This window comes from Manacus candei, unplaced genomic scaffold (genome assembly GCF_025592945.1).
Source record: "Manacus candei isolate 608988 ecotype Guabito, Panama unplaced genomic scaffold, ASM2559294v1 h1tg000043l, whole genome shotgun sequence".
Classification (NCBI taxonomy): Eukaryota; Metazoa; Chordata; class Aves; order Passeriformes; family Pipridae; genus Manacus; species Manacus candei.
In genome coordinates, this window is record NW_026138091.1 from 8,809,531 (window position 1) to 8,823,170 (window position 13,640).

The 13,640-nt window shown below is 37.2% G+C and overlaps 1 protein-coding gene across 1 annotated transcript in view; it reads left to right on the forward strand.

Annotated features, from left to right (window-relative positions):
- The window catches only part of LOC127474685 (translation initiation factor IF-2-like), a 95,060-nt gene extending 88,033 nt beyond the window's left edge, over positions 1-7,027 (forward strand). The window contains exon 4 of the transcript XR_007905938.1: positions 6,917-7,027. The gene's annotated coding sequence lies outside the window, so the exon portion shown is untranslated. The remainder of the gene's footprint in view (positions 1-6,916) is intronic.
- Positions 7,028-13,640: the final 6,613 nt, after the last annotated feature.

Genomic DNA, 13,640 nt, shown 5'->3' on the forward strand with positions numbered 1-13,640 from the left:
AAGTCTTGCAAGATTCAGTTTTCTGCAAGTCATGCGTAATTTCATGTTGCTTGCAAACCTGAGAAAATACTAGAATACAGGAAGTTTGTTAAAGCCATAGAAAATTTGAGGTGAAATACTTCTTCAAAAGGCAAAAGGTTGTTTCAAAAAGAAAATCAATAATCAGAAGTAATTATGGGCTAAATTTGTGTTGGATATTAGGAAAAGAACAGCCTATACTATGATGATAATCAAAAACTGGAATAGGGTGCCCAGGGAGGAGCATAGTAAACACCCATGGGGAGCACAAGGAGTGCCTGTGGAGGGTTTTCTCTTGTCTCGTTTTAAAAAAATAAGTTATGGAAGGTTCTTTCAAGAATGGTTTGAAGACAGTTTGCTCCTTCTTTGGGTAAGCTGTTGAACTAGATTGACCTCTTAAGGTCTTGCTGAGTTCTATATCCTGCAGTTTTTAGGAAATACAAATTACTTGTTAACACAGAATCAAAAAACTGTGTTAACCTAGGTGGCAGTTAACACATACATAGTTATTTCCACGCTGAAGGCATAACATGTCATTTAATGTGAGAACAGACATATAAATGCATGCTTGCCTATAGAGAAAATTGCAACTCATGCTATTTGTAAGGAAATGCTACTTTTATCAGAAATCATCAAAATACCTCTGTGCATTTTGATTAAGACAGACACCTTTGGGGTAGTGGACTTTTAGGAGCAGGCCAATAAAGCCCCTTCTTACTTACCCGAATGAATATCCTCATTTGTGCACCAGAGAAATGTATTTGACTCTGATAACTGGCTAAGCAGCAAACTCAGAAGTACAGAGTCTTAGAGCTGACTGCCACCCAGACAAAAAGATGTCATGTGGTATATGGATCTTGGGTTTGATGGAAGTCTTACTTGGCTCCTGTGATATTGCAGATACTCTTGCAAACTATGGCATTGCAGAGCCTGGACAATTAATCTATGTGTTTTCAGCTTATACTGCCCAGCCAGCAAGAAGCTGGAAGGGGCCATCACCAGGACAGCTGACACCAAACGACCAAAGGGATATTCCAGACCACATGGAATCATGCTGAACAATAAAACTGGATGGAGCTGGTTGGCGGAAGTGGAGGGATGTGCCAGAGGGTGTGGGATGGGCATCCCACTGCTTTGAGACTGACTGTTTCATCTCAACCCACAAGTTTTTCCTTTATTCTGAATCTCTTCCCCATCACAGTGAGGGTGTTAGTGAGTGGCTGGGTGGTGTTTAGCTGCCTGCCAGGTCAAATCATGACACAGGAAGACCAAGCAAAAGTCATAGTTGTTTGGAGATGGATTTACTTTACACCTTGCCAAGATTTTACCTCATAGTTGTCCAGCTTATTCCTGAATTTTGTCTTCATCTCATTTCATGTAGTGCATGAAATCTAACATGTGAAATTGTAATAACATGTTTTTAATTTGCAGAGAAATATAAGAGATAAAATGGACTTTATGTGAAGTTAGTTTGGAAATAACTATGGCAACTTTTCCTCTCTAAATAGTGTTTTTATCAGACTTTGTTATAATTTAAAGGAAATGAAATTGTATTTATTAACATTGCTGTATTTTTTTTATTATGTCAGTAAATAATAACTTTGTTTCCTTATGTCTGTCAAAAATTCCATGTAGCACTGAAAGCAAATGCCTTCTAATCTGTGACACAATCTCATTTATTTTAATTACACAAAGTTCTCTGTATCACTTGCCAGCGAGTCCATAACTTTATTAGGCTTTTTCTTCAGTAAGACCCAATAAGAACTCATAGCATGGTTATGAATGGATATGTTCTAGAGATTTGGCTTCAGTTCAGAAAGCATTAAGACAGCTCTGTGAAAGAGAGTTCTGAAAGTCTTCCCAAAATGGATATAGCTAATAATTTCTCAGTGTAACAAATTGTACTTCATCAGCTATTGCCTTGTTTCACACACCGAAATGCCAAGGCTTTCAGTTCTGTCCCTTTCACTAAGAGTCAACAGCAAGTGGAGTGTCAAGCAGAGAAAATAGGGTGTCAGCAAGGGGATGCTGGCAACACAAAGAGGTGCTATAAGCAAATGTGCAGTTGTTAATGTTAGAGATGCAATGAAGCCCGAAGACTGACTGGATTGCTGTGCTATGCACCAAAGAAATGAAGAGGTAAGGCATCGGGCATCAGCAGCCCTGTCTTCACATCTTCAGATAACATCTGTTTTCTAAAAGAGCAAGAATGTGTCACTGGGGGGAATTTTCATTTCATCTTTAAAATCCTCATTTAATATACACTATAACTTGAAGATAGACCGAAGAAGTTCTGTGATGAATTATAAGCACAGATACAGAGATTTCAAGAAATTTTCTCAGATTCAGTCCAGACTGGAAATCTGGTGTTCTCTCCTTTCACTTTCTTATAAATAAAGATTATAAGTTCTTCATGAAATGGTGACCTACTGTATGCTTTGTGAGACCACTTTGTAACTTGATGATATGGTTCAACCACATGAATATCTCAGAAAGTTTTCAGATATCCTTCTGTGTAATTCTGCCCGATTTTTAATACCTTCCAGGACTTATTGGACTGTGAGAAAGCACAGAAATAACCAATCCTGTGAAATAGTTCTCCTTCTCATGTACTAAAGAGACCAAGTACAGCAAACTGAACACATTAATCATCTGGAAAGGTAGGAAAAAGAGCTTAACCCAGCACTCGAAATTATGGGATCTGGGTCATATAACCCCTTGACAAATTGTGTTCCTGTTGACAAAATGGAGATTTAACTGTTGTTTTCAGGGTGTTAAAACAGAAACAAGGGCTTACAGCTGATCTATCGTGCTTTCCAACCCTTATTTTTACAAATGATAATCAGCTGAAAAGATTTGAATGTATTTTCTAAAACAGAAAACTTCAGGTCCTTTCCTTTAGGATAATACATAAAATATTAAGGTATTTGTTTGGGGAAAGCATGCTGTAAGTGATCAGAGCAGGCTGTGGAAGGATTAGCAATAGAGGTTAATTTGCATTTCTGAGCATTTCCTCTTTTCAGAAGTCACAGTTTACCCAGGAATCCCTGGAGACACCCTGCCTTGCCGTGATGAGTCTGAGCAGGAAAGGACTGGGCTGAAGCATTGGGACCAGATGTGGGGCATGGCCATAGCACAGAGGTGTTGTCTGTGTATAAATGAAACCAAAGAAATGAAATGGAGGTGTTATGAGAGACATGTATCTCTTAGCGTCATCCTAAGAGTGGTTGAATGAAGCATTATGCTTCAAACCAAGCAAGTTTAGGCATGATTTTACTTTTGGAATTTGGTTGATTTTTTTTTTTAATACTCCATAGTGAGTTATAATGACAACTCAAAATTGGAAGCCTTCATACAAATCCAAACTAATAACCTGTTCATTCAAAAAATGAAAATTATTATGATACCATACAACCTCAGCAGTAGTTTGGTTTTGTTTAGAGGTACAGACTTGGGGAACAGCACTAACTTAGCAAAATAATTCCCATATCCCTTTCAGAATATAAACAAAGCATGTTTCTATACTGATAATGGAGTAGGCAGATGATCAACAAGGTTGGCACCTTTTAAATAGAACCACTAATGCTTTTTGTGTTGCAGTGATGTTGCAGCCTTATTGGAATTGCAAAGGAGATGAAGAAGGGCAGGAGAGGTGAAAAAAGTGATAAAGGACTTAAAACGATCCCTTTGTGCAACATGCAAACTCCTCTTTAGTGCATTGGTTAGGTCTGCCTGAATTATTTGGAGTGAATAATTTACATCACTACTTTTGGACTTTTTTCCATCAAAGGGATTATTTCAATGTCTATGTGAAATTGAATCATACATGATAAATACTTTGGTAATCTTATTTTGTATTTACAAATTATGTTAAGTAACAACAAATTGTTTGCAATCAGATGTTCATGTGAATTCCACCAATCACAACAGTAGAGAAAAAAGTACCTACTAAAATAATAAAAACTCAAAATACATAAATAAAAAACCAGCCCTTTTAAAAACATACTTTTAATTTTAGAAAGTATCTATAAATGAATCAGCAAAAAGAATTTTTTTTTAAGGGTCTTTCAGGGAATGTAGGAGACAAGGTAAACATGGTGAAGATTTCTTTGGAACTCCCTCTCTTCATAGTTAATTTGGGATTCAAAAATAAAATTTTCTTTTGATTGTATGGATTGCATAGCAAAGAATTAAGAGCTGAATTTCAAATGGTCTACAGGAGAGACAGTTTCTAGAGCTTTGAAACTGGTATGATTACACAAAACTCATAGCTAGAGGAGCAAGGATTATTCTTCCATGGGTGATTTGAATCCAGAAGGCCAGATAGAAAGAAAGTACTTGTACCTAGATGTCCCTTATTTCTTTTCTTCAAACATGTAAGCTGCATGCATTACAGTCCTGCCACAATTTGTCTTCTGCAGGAACCTAGAGAACTAATATTCTGTTTAACATTAATTTCTCTGAGGTATTGTGAAAGAGGAGAATGAGAATCCACAAAGGTCCACAATTTGGAGACCTTTCAACTTGCAGGTGCAATTATTTGCAGGCAAAACCCCTCTCAGCCTACACAAGCTGAAATAAATTAAAGTGTACTAGCTCTAATTACTTGCTCAATCTTCAACTTTAATTCTGTGGGTGAGTATGAATTCAGAATCCTCGATGATGCTATATGGATAACTAAACATCTATATTTGCTCTTATTTCATGGGAATATCAGTATCTTAAGAAGGAATTTACTGATAACAAAGGAACTGAAAAATTTTACACTTTAGCAATAATGTTGACTCTGCAGTGACATGAATTGTAAAAGTGGGTACCCTAAAAGTACAAAAAGAGGTCCTTGGCTAAATCCAGAACACTGATTTGTTGACTGGAATGACAGCATTTTATAAAATTAATCTTCATTGCTATGATTCCTCTTTGAAATAGATAGAACTGTTTAGTTGTTTTGATTCTTTTACTGAAAGATGATCAGAATTTGACAGAACAACCCTAATAATTCAGAACTGTCAGAATTTGTAATTATTACTTGTTGTGAGAGACTGAAATTGGTTAATGGTTTAAACATTGTTAAAATCATTGAAAGACTTTTGTCCACTGTAGCAAACTGTGCAAAGAACCAACTGCTCACCAAGTCCACCCCTCCCTGAATATGCCTACTCATTTGGGCTATGATGGCAACTTGAGATGAGATAAAGGCATCCAATTATCCCAGGAGAAGAATGTATCCACAAGTGTGAAAGAGTGGAATGTTGATGGCTCAGGCAATCAATACGTGCAAAGTAACCACCCAGGTGCTGAGGGGATGCACACCATCACCTCAGGCTACAAGCTGGGTGTTGAACAGGATAAGGAAAGAGGCAAATTCTGTGCGGTGGGGCAGTGTTTCTTTGTCTTAACACAAATTAGTCAGCTGTGATAACTCCCCTCTGGGGAACTACCAGAACAATTCCCACGTAGCCTGAAGGTATTCATCTCTGCTGATGGGCCATAATGATCTATAATGGACTCACTTTCACTGACGTAATAGGCAACTGTAACATTTAGAAGGTGACAAAGACTCCTGAAATGTTCCCTAATCCAATATTACATCATCCAGTGTAAAACTCCCTGCCCCAGAGGAGGTACGAGGGGCCTTTCTACCTAATCTAAGCATAATAAACATATCATGCTTCTTTGCTCACCCACAGACTTCCCTCACCACACAGGCTTCTTCCCTCACCACCCTGGACTTCCCTCAACGAATCCAGACTGCAACCATCACTTCAACAAGACTGGGACTCTCACCACTGAGAAGGTCACACAAAGAGGATCAATGGGACACCGTGGGAATCGACAGAGTGGTGACACTTTTTCTCCTTACTCTATCTCTCTGTCACTCTCTCTCCTCTGCTCCCTCTTTTCATTATTTCTTTCTATCTCTCTCTATCTCACATTTACTGTTAAATAAAAATCCATACTATTGACTTTGGCATATGGTCTCGTTTACACCTTAATTTAGGCAGAGGCATCTCTCTAATAATGTTAAAGAACCTGATCATAACACTCGTATTTTTAAATTTTTGTTCAGTTATTTTTACCTATGTGAATTGTACCTAGCAGATGATAAATATATTTTAACACAGGTTTTAAGAGAAAGATAATAAAAACTGCCTAGAGATAAGGGTGTTAAAATGCCTTATAATTCAGTGCATCCTTTATTGAAGAGATTTGACCCCATCTCCTATTTCAAGCAATGATCTACAGCAGATATAGAGTTTAAAAAAATAAATATAAATAAAAAAACATGTATCAACTGTGTTGTTTTTGAGGAAAAGTAATTTTGAATAGGATCATATTTCACAATTAACTCAATTAACTTCAGAGAACAGTGCATTCTGCTTTGCTCTTCATCTAGATAGTTCACTAGATAAGAATGTACTGCATGCACAGGGTAACAGGAAATATAATATTTAAATTATTTCAATAAATTATGTCCTGTCTAGGTATTGTTTTGCTGGAAAGAAACCCAAACTATAGGTCTAAAATAAATCAGTGTTTATCATAATGCTTTAAATGCTGATAGACTTCTATTGTTACAGTAAAAACAAACTACAATATTTGGTAGTTTTATCATTAAAGAGAGTACCAACAGAACCGAGAATACAATATCCATATTTCATTGTTGTCTTTAGGGCAAACAAGCCTTTCTGCAGCTAGATGTGCTGTGTGATGGAGAAGATAACACGTTAAGTCTTGATTCTGTAAATAAGTGGAGTTAGTTTGGCCGCACAGGGACAGTCAGTCTGTGTGTGACCAGTTCTAAAACTGGATCTTATTTTTAATGACTTATGACAAGAGGTTTTATATCTCTTCTGTGCATAGTATTTGCCTGCCTTTCTTGTTTTTATGCTCACAGAATCATGAAATCACAGAATCATCCAGGTTGGAAGACACTTTCAAGATCATCTAGTCCAATCGTCAACATAGCACCACCATGATCACCCCTAAACCATATCCCCCTGTGCCACATCCAACCTCTTGAACACTTCCAGAGGTGTTTTCTTCACCACCTCTCTGGTCAACTTATTCTAATGCCTGACCTCTCTTTCAGTGAGAAAATTTTTTTCTAATATCCAATCTGAACTTCCCCTGGTGCAACTTGAGGCCATTTCCTCTTGTCCCTTCAACTTGACACAACAGAAGAGACTGACCCTCACCTCACTACAATGTTCTCTCTGTGTCTTTCTACTACAAATATTATTTCTCAGGGAAAACAAATGAGACCAGAGTTTTGAGATGTAACAGGACTAGTACTGGTTTCAGTGGAATGTACCATGGAAAATTGTGTATAGCTGAGCCAAGTGATTTAAAGGAACTAGCCAAGCAAAGTAAAGAAACAATGAAGAAGGGAACTGGAGCAGCCAAGCAGGTAACACCAGGTTACTCTATAACCAGGTGTATTGTCATGAAGTCCATAAAGTACTTCATTGGGGGCTCCAGGCAGAAAAAACCACCAGAAACACTTGGTGAAGCGCCTCAGAGATGTTATAAGGATGTGTATATGTGCTGCTAATAAATGCTGGGAAATGTCATGAATATGTAACAGGAATGCAGGGAATGAAAATGAATAATCATGTAATATAAATATATAAACTGCAGCGAAGGTACCTCTGTGTGCACTTTTGGTAAAATGATTGCTAGGGCATCCAGCACACTGAAATCATCTGGTGCACCATAATAAAAGAATCCTTGCCTGCTAAAACTCACAAATTGAGTCTTAGAGTTTTATTTAAGTACTAATTTTAGGCAACCCAAGGATAGGACCATGGTCAATTGTTTATGGCCAGCTACCTTACTCTCAGCTACAGACGACAAAAATCTCATTTGGTTTTCTAGCCTTTCTCTTTGGTTACTGTTGCTTACTCTTACAGGCTCACTGGTATTTATGTTTGTTTACATTTATCTTAATTTTTTAAAATTCTGCCTTGCACTTCTTTGCTCAAATGTCTGGGTTTTGAGGATGCTTTGGACAGGCCACCAGTTTTAACACCTCAGAGTTTTGCTGAGTGATTTTTAAAAAGTCTTTCTCTCAAGAACAAGGGCAAGTTTATTTTGCTTTTTAGATTTGGATGTACTCAGAGGAATGAAAAAGTTGAGGTCCTGTAACTCTTGTGTTGCTTACTGGCTTTAAATCTTGATATGTAATCACCTACTATGTGTGGCTTTCTGACTGCAAGACTTTTTACTCTCCACCCTCCTCTTCAGTCAGATTGCAACTCTTGGATACCACACAAGACCCAGCAGTGAGTGTTTGGGAATAGAGCAAGAATAAAAAAAGTGCACTCCTCCCTGTGCCTTCTGTGATAATTTGAGTGTTAGGTAATGATAGGGGTTATAGTCATCCTCAGGAGTACTGCACTTGCTGTCTAATAATTTTTAATTTATTTCACTATTAAAGAGCCTTTTACAATTTGGGCTTCACCATATCCTGGGGAAAGAACTTCACAGACTCATTTATATATATTTCCTTCTAATTAAAGTTCTCAGTTCTTCCTCTCTTGGAAAGACACTAGTGATTTTTTTATATCTTTTTCATAACACCCCTGTCTTAACTGTTCTCCAGCTCATAAGTCCTAATCTATTTAGATCTTTTACAGAAGCAGTTTCATAGCTCCAAATATCCTTTTCTTGCTTCTCTGTGTTGTTTTGGTTCTGCTACATTTTTTTTTGGCACAGAAGTGATCAAAATAATCCACACATCATTCAAGATGTAGTACAATATGGATTTTCTCAGAGATATATTGTTATTCTTGTCTCATTTTCTATATCTCTCACCACCATTTCAGAACCAGATGTGTTTGTAACTCTGTTGAACAATGAGAAGATGAACTGTCCACAGTGGTTCCAAAATCTCTTCCAAGCAACAGGAACCGGCTTGGTGTCCATCAGGCTACAGGAGCAGGTACAATGATTTTCCTACATAAGTTTTTTGTATTTCTTCACGTTTCTGTCAGGTAAATGAGCAGGTATCTATCTGCAGGGTAAGTCCTTCTGTTAATGCCATTACTTTATTCATTGTATACCTCCCTTGTTTATTTTCCTGGTTGTGCCTGACCAGCAGATACAGTGACACTAGTTGCAACTCTGTCTTAAGCTGTGATAAAGGTACTTGTCTCAGAACACTCATTCCCAAATCTACTAGTCTTGGTTTTTGTTTGTTCCCCGTCATAGACAAAGGTTATCCCTCTTTTTTTAGCATTGTATATCCCCTGCAGCGCTTTTTTCTTTCTGAGCTGAACTGTTTTATTGCTTGTAACTTCACATCTTGTTTGCTATTTTGCCTAGGGCTTCTCAAACTTGTTATAGCATGTTAATAAATGCCATCTGCTTTAGTGTATTATATGATGAAGGATACAGGTCTTCACAGTGTATCTGCCATCTGACTTCAAAGACGATACTTTCCCTTAAGAATGTAAAATTATATTTTCACTCGTATTTTTTGCAGTAACTTGAATCTAGATTTGTCTCATTTAACTTCAGGGACCTACTTGAGGTACCCATAATAAGTACACAGTTGTCTTTGTTTTATTGTGGAATCAATGCTGTATGTACATGATGATTCATCCCATGTAAGGGTTGGCTCATCTTCTCAGAAATACCTGTCTTTCCCTAGCTGACACTCCATACGCAGAGCCTCAAATTGTTGTGCTGATAATTGAGATACTCTGATTGCATGCTGATGTTAGATGAATTAATTCCAGGTGGGGATATTCTAAAAATGTGAATTCTTCAGAGACACAAATTATTGTAAATCTTAGTCTTCAATAAAGAAATTAAAACAAAATAAAGGGAAAAAAAATAAAAAAAAATAAAGGGGGGGAAAAAAGGTTAATAAATTTCCTGTTTTGTCAAATCAGAAAAGGTATAAAATATTCTCAGAATGATCTTGACAAAGATCAGTCATTTTTGTGAGTAGCTTCTATGACAGTAGTTATTGCTGGTACCTCCAGACAAGATAAATACATCTGAGTATAATTATGGTTAGTGCGGATAAAAGAGTACAAACAGAGCTCAAGTGCCACTTAAAAGACTTTTAATAAAGAAGAGGAATAATTATTTTACCATATTCTTCCCCTACTAAAAGTCATCACTCCCACCTGGTCTTGATGCTTGAAGAGAAAGAAAAAGGGAGAGAACAGGTTTTCTGGAACACTTCCTTCAACAAACTGAGAAAATTAGGTAATTCTGCTGGATAGAATAATAGGGATTTTTCTATTTCAAGTACAGATGAATAGCCAGTAAGGTGCTTGTTTATGTATAACTATACATATGAAATTATTCAATAGACTGCCATTAACTGTCAAAAGGGCTGTATACGCTACCTGATGGTACAGAACTGAGAACATTCCCAGCCACATACTATCTAGGTCAGAAAGGTCTGAGCCTGTGCTAGTATAACTTTTTTACCTCTACCGTAGTAGAGGGAAGCCTGGAGGAATATGGCCCTTAAAGGATGATTGTTGTAGCCTGGAATAAAAATGTCTGGGAATATCATAAGGGGGCCTTAGTTTTCTGTAGAAATTATTTTATTTTCTCTGTTTTGAATTCTCTGTGCACACTTGAGACTGAAAAAGATAATAAATAGGTTGCTCTCTGTACTAAAGCAAAAGGGGATTTCATTAAATAACTAATTAAAGTTTTCCCACCTATTATACAAAACACCTCTGCTGACCTACTGCAGAATTTAACAATTACTGACAAAAAGGAGCCTAGCCCTGCATTACAGAACATAACCTGATATCTCTGCTATTGTTATAATTCTCTGATGAGGGCAAGGATTACACAGAGCCCCTGAAACCATCTCTTCCTCAATTTTGAAACATGACATGCCTAACCTAGAAGAGCAGGTCCTCTAGACCTTCAGCAGAGAGGTACAGATGCAATTTAAAAGAGCAATTCAAACCACCTAAAACCTTTCATGAGTTGTTTTCTGGAGGTACCAGCTTCATTTCTTCTTCTGGTTAGCAGCTTAAGGTGGTTATACTCAGAAAAGTACTTAGATTAAATGTGTCAGAGCTAAAATGCTCTTGATCTTTCATTTTGAAATGAAATGTTTCTGGGACTGCTTTTCTTCTGTCACATGTGTGCAACCACAAGGTATGAGGTAGGTGTCTGTCCTACCTGATCCATATCTGCTTGCATAAAGGGGCAGAAGGCCATCAATGCTGGTAAGTTTTCTAAGTTTGATCTTCATGATGGTTAATGTAACAAGGGTATAAACGTGAAGACAGAAAACTGTATTAAACCACTGAAAATGTACAGGATCTTTTATTAGTTTTAGATTTAGAGAAGTCAGAAGATGCAGAAACATACAGAAACTCAAGAAATTGCTGTCCACCCATCCCAGCATTAAAAGTGTGGAGGAACAGGAGCATTTCAGCAGACTTCTGAAAAGACAAAAGAGAATAAAGGGTAGACGGAGAGCTTACTGTTGAATATGATTTAGTGTCTAAAGTTCTGAAAAGAGCTATTCTCTTTTAAATAATCCCTTCTGAATGTAGCAAAAATAAGCTAGCCAGATGCTGGCTTCAGTATACAACAACCTTTTTATACTGGCAACACTAGAAATAATTGGAATCTCTATAACATCAGGCAAATGGGCTCTATTGAATAGTCAGATACAAAAATGTGTGGGAATCTGTTGTCAGGGAGAATCTTCAGCCATTGTGTTTTCTAATGGCAATGAACTGAGTAGTGCAAAATGACTCTTGCCAGATATAAGGGATTTGGCATGGATGAGGCTAGGTAGAGGGAAGGAGGTAAAATTCTTTCTCATTGTTCAGAGCATCTCTTAGATACTAAAGAAGGAGGCTGAATCCTCAAGCTCCAGAGACTTTATGACTATACTGAAGTATATACAACAGAGGATTCAGAGGCCATTTCATCAGTACACGCACACATAAACTCAAACTGTCAAAGTTGTGAGGGAACTGGGCTCAGGTGAGACAATACACTTAGAAACATATGTTTGGTTTTAAACACTGCTGGCACATTTTGTAGCTGGGAACAGCTGTTGTTATGACTGTTTTAAATATCTAAGCACAGAAAAGGACCAGGGACCTCTATAAAATGTGTGACAACAATAAAAATAAAGGTTTAATGGAATTTTCTTCATTTTAATTTATTTGTTCAGTTTTCATTTCGATATTTATAGGAAATTATATAGAAAAAGAACTGTTATAGGTTATGTAAAATCTAGGAAGTACAAGCCAGGGTTTGAGTTGTGAAGGTAGCACAATTTACAGAAATTTAGGCATTTTTAAATCTTGGGTGTGATGTGAAGCAAAGATCCTTGACAAAAAATCCTAGTGGTGAATTTAAATGACTGCTGTAGTGCAAACATCCAGATATGTGAATTACAATTGCACAGGTAGTCCTACTGGTAGTATCTTACTTTAGGCATTATACTTTTATGTATAAATGAAGCATTTCTAACTCAATCTGACCCAAAAATACTGCCCAGTCTCCGTGTGAACACAAGGCAAGACATGTAGGATTTTGAAGTTAATTTCTAATTTTTTGGCAAAAGAATTTTTTTTTTTTCTCATGCTTTCTCATAATTCAACCAATCTTAGGCTGTTAAGTGGTAAGTTTCATGGAAGACTGTGCTTTTTGATTCATGGGTTTCCATCTGTGTTTAACTTTCATTGCAGAGCTTACTAGAAATCCAGTTAATAAAGCCACTGGATTCTAGAGAGCTGTTCTACTGACCAAGCTGTGCAGAGGACTCAGTTTCACCAGAGTTCAATAACTTTTCTGACATCTTGGACTGTCCAAAACATCTCATGGGAGTAGACTTCTTATTATGATAGGATTTTTAAGGCACACCCACTTGTCTCTAGAGCTAGGCCAGGCTAAATACTCTTAGAAAAATGGCACTGGAAAACAGGAAACTAAACCTAAGCATTGCCTTATAGGTCACACAGTCCTGTCCAGGAGTCACAGGACCTGTAGCCACATATTGGGTAAGTTTCTGCTGCCTAGGGAGAGCCATAAGAAGCTTAGCCACATGTACATGTAGATGCCACAAATATTTAATATAGAGATAAATCCTAGCCCCTCAGCCTGCTTCAGCTGCCAGTACAGACCCCCAATATCATATGAAATGTCCTGGGGTATCCTGTCTAGTAGGTCCTGTGTCATAACTGCCAGCTGTATGTGAACACGTCTGATAGTTTACATCTTGATGACTCTAGATGCTTATATTTAAAAAATCACTGTATCTGAATCCTGCATAATTACCTTTCCAATGTTTCCAGACTCCTTCAGAATTGAGCAGTTAACAGTAACTAGAGATAGATATGTCCAGTTGCCTTTAATACATGAGAAATTTGGGGAAAAAATTGTTGGCTTTGCTGTTAAGCTGCGGTTCTAGTGTGTTAAGAAAGGTGTAAACCTTTTAAATCATTGCTAAAAACTCAGGACACTTCTCAATTTATCCAAACCCAGAAAATAAGGAAAGACTCATGCACTTCATGAATCATCAGTATTTTGTACTCCCAAGCATTAATAGCAACACCAGCTGATATTTCATTGTTGACTTCTCATGGGGAAGGCTGCAGAGGAATTATAACAAGAAA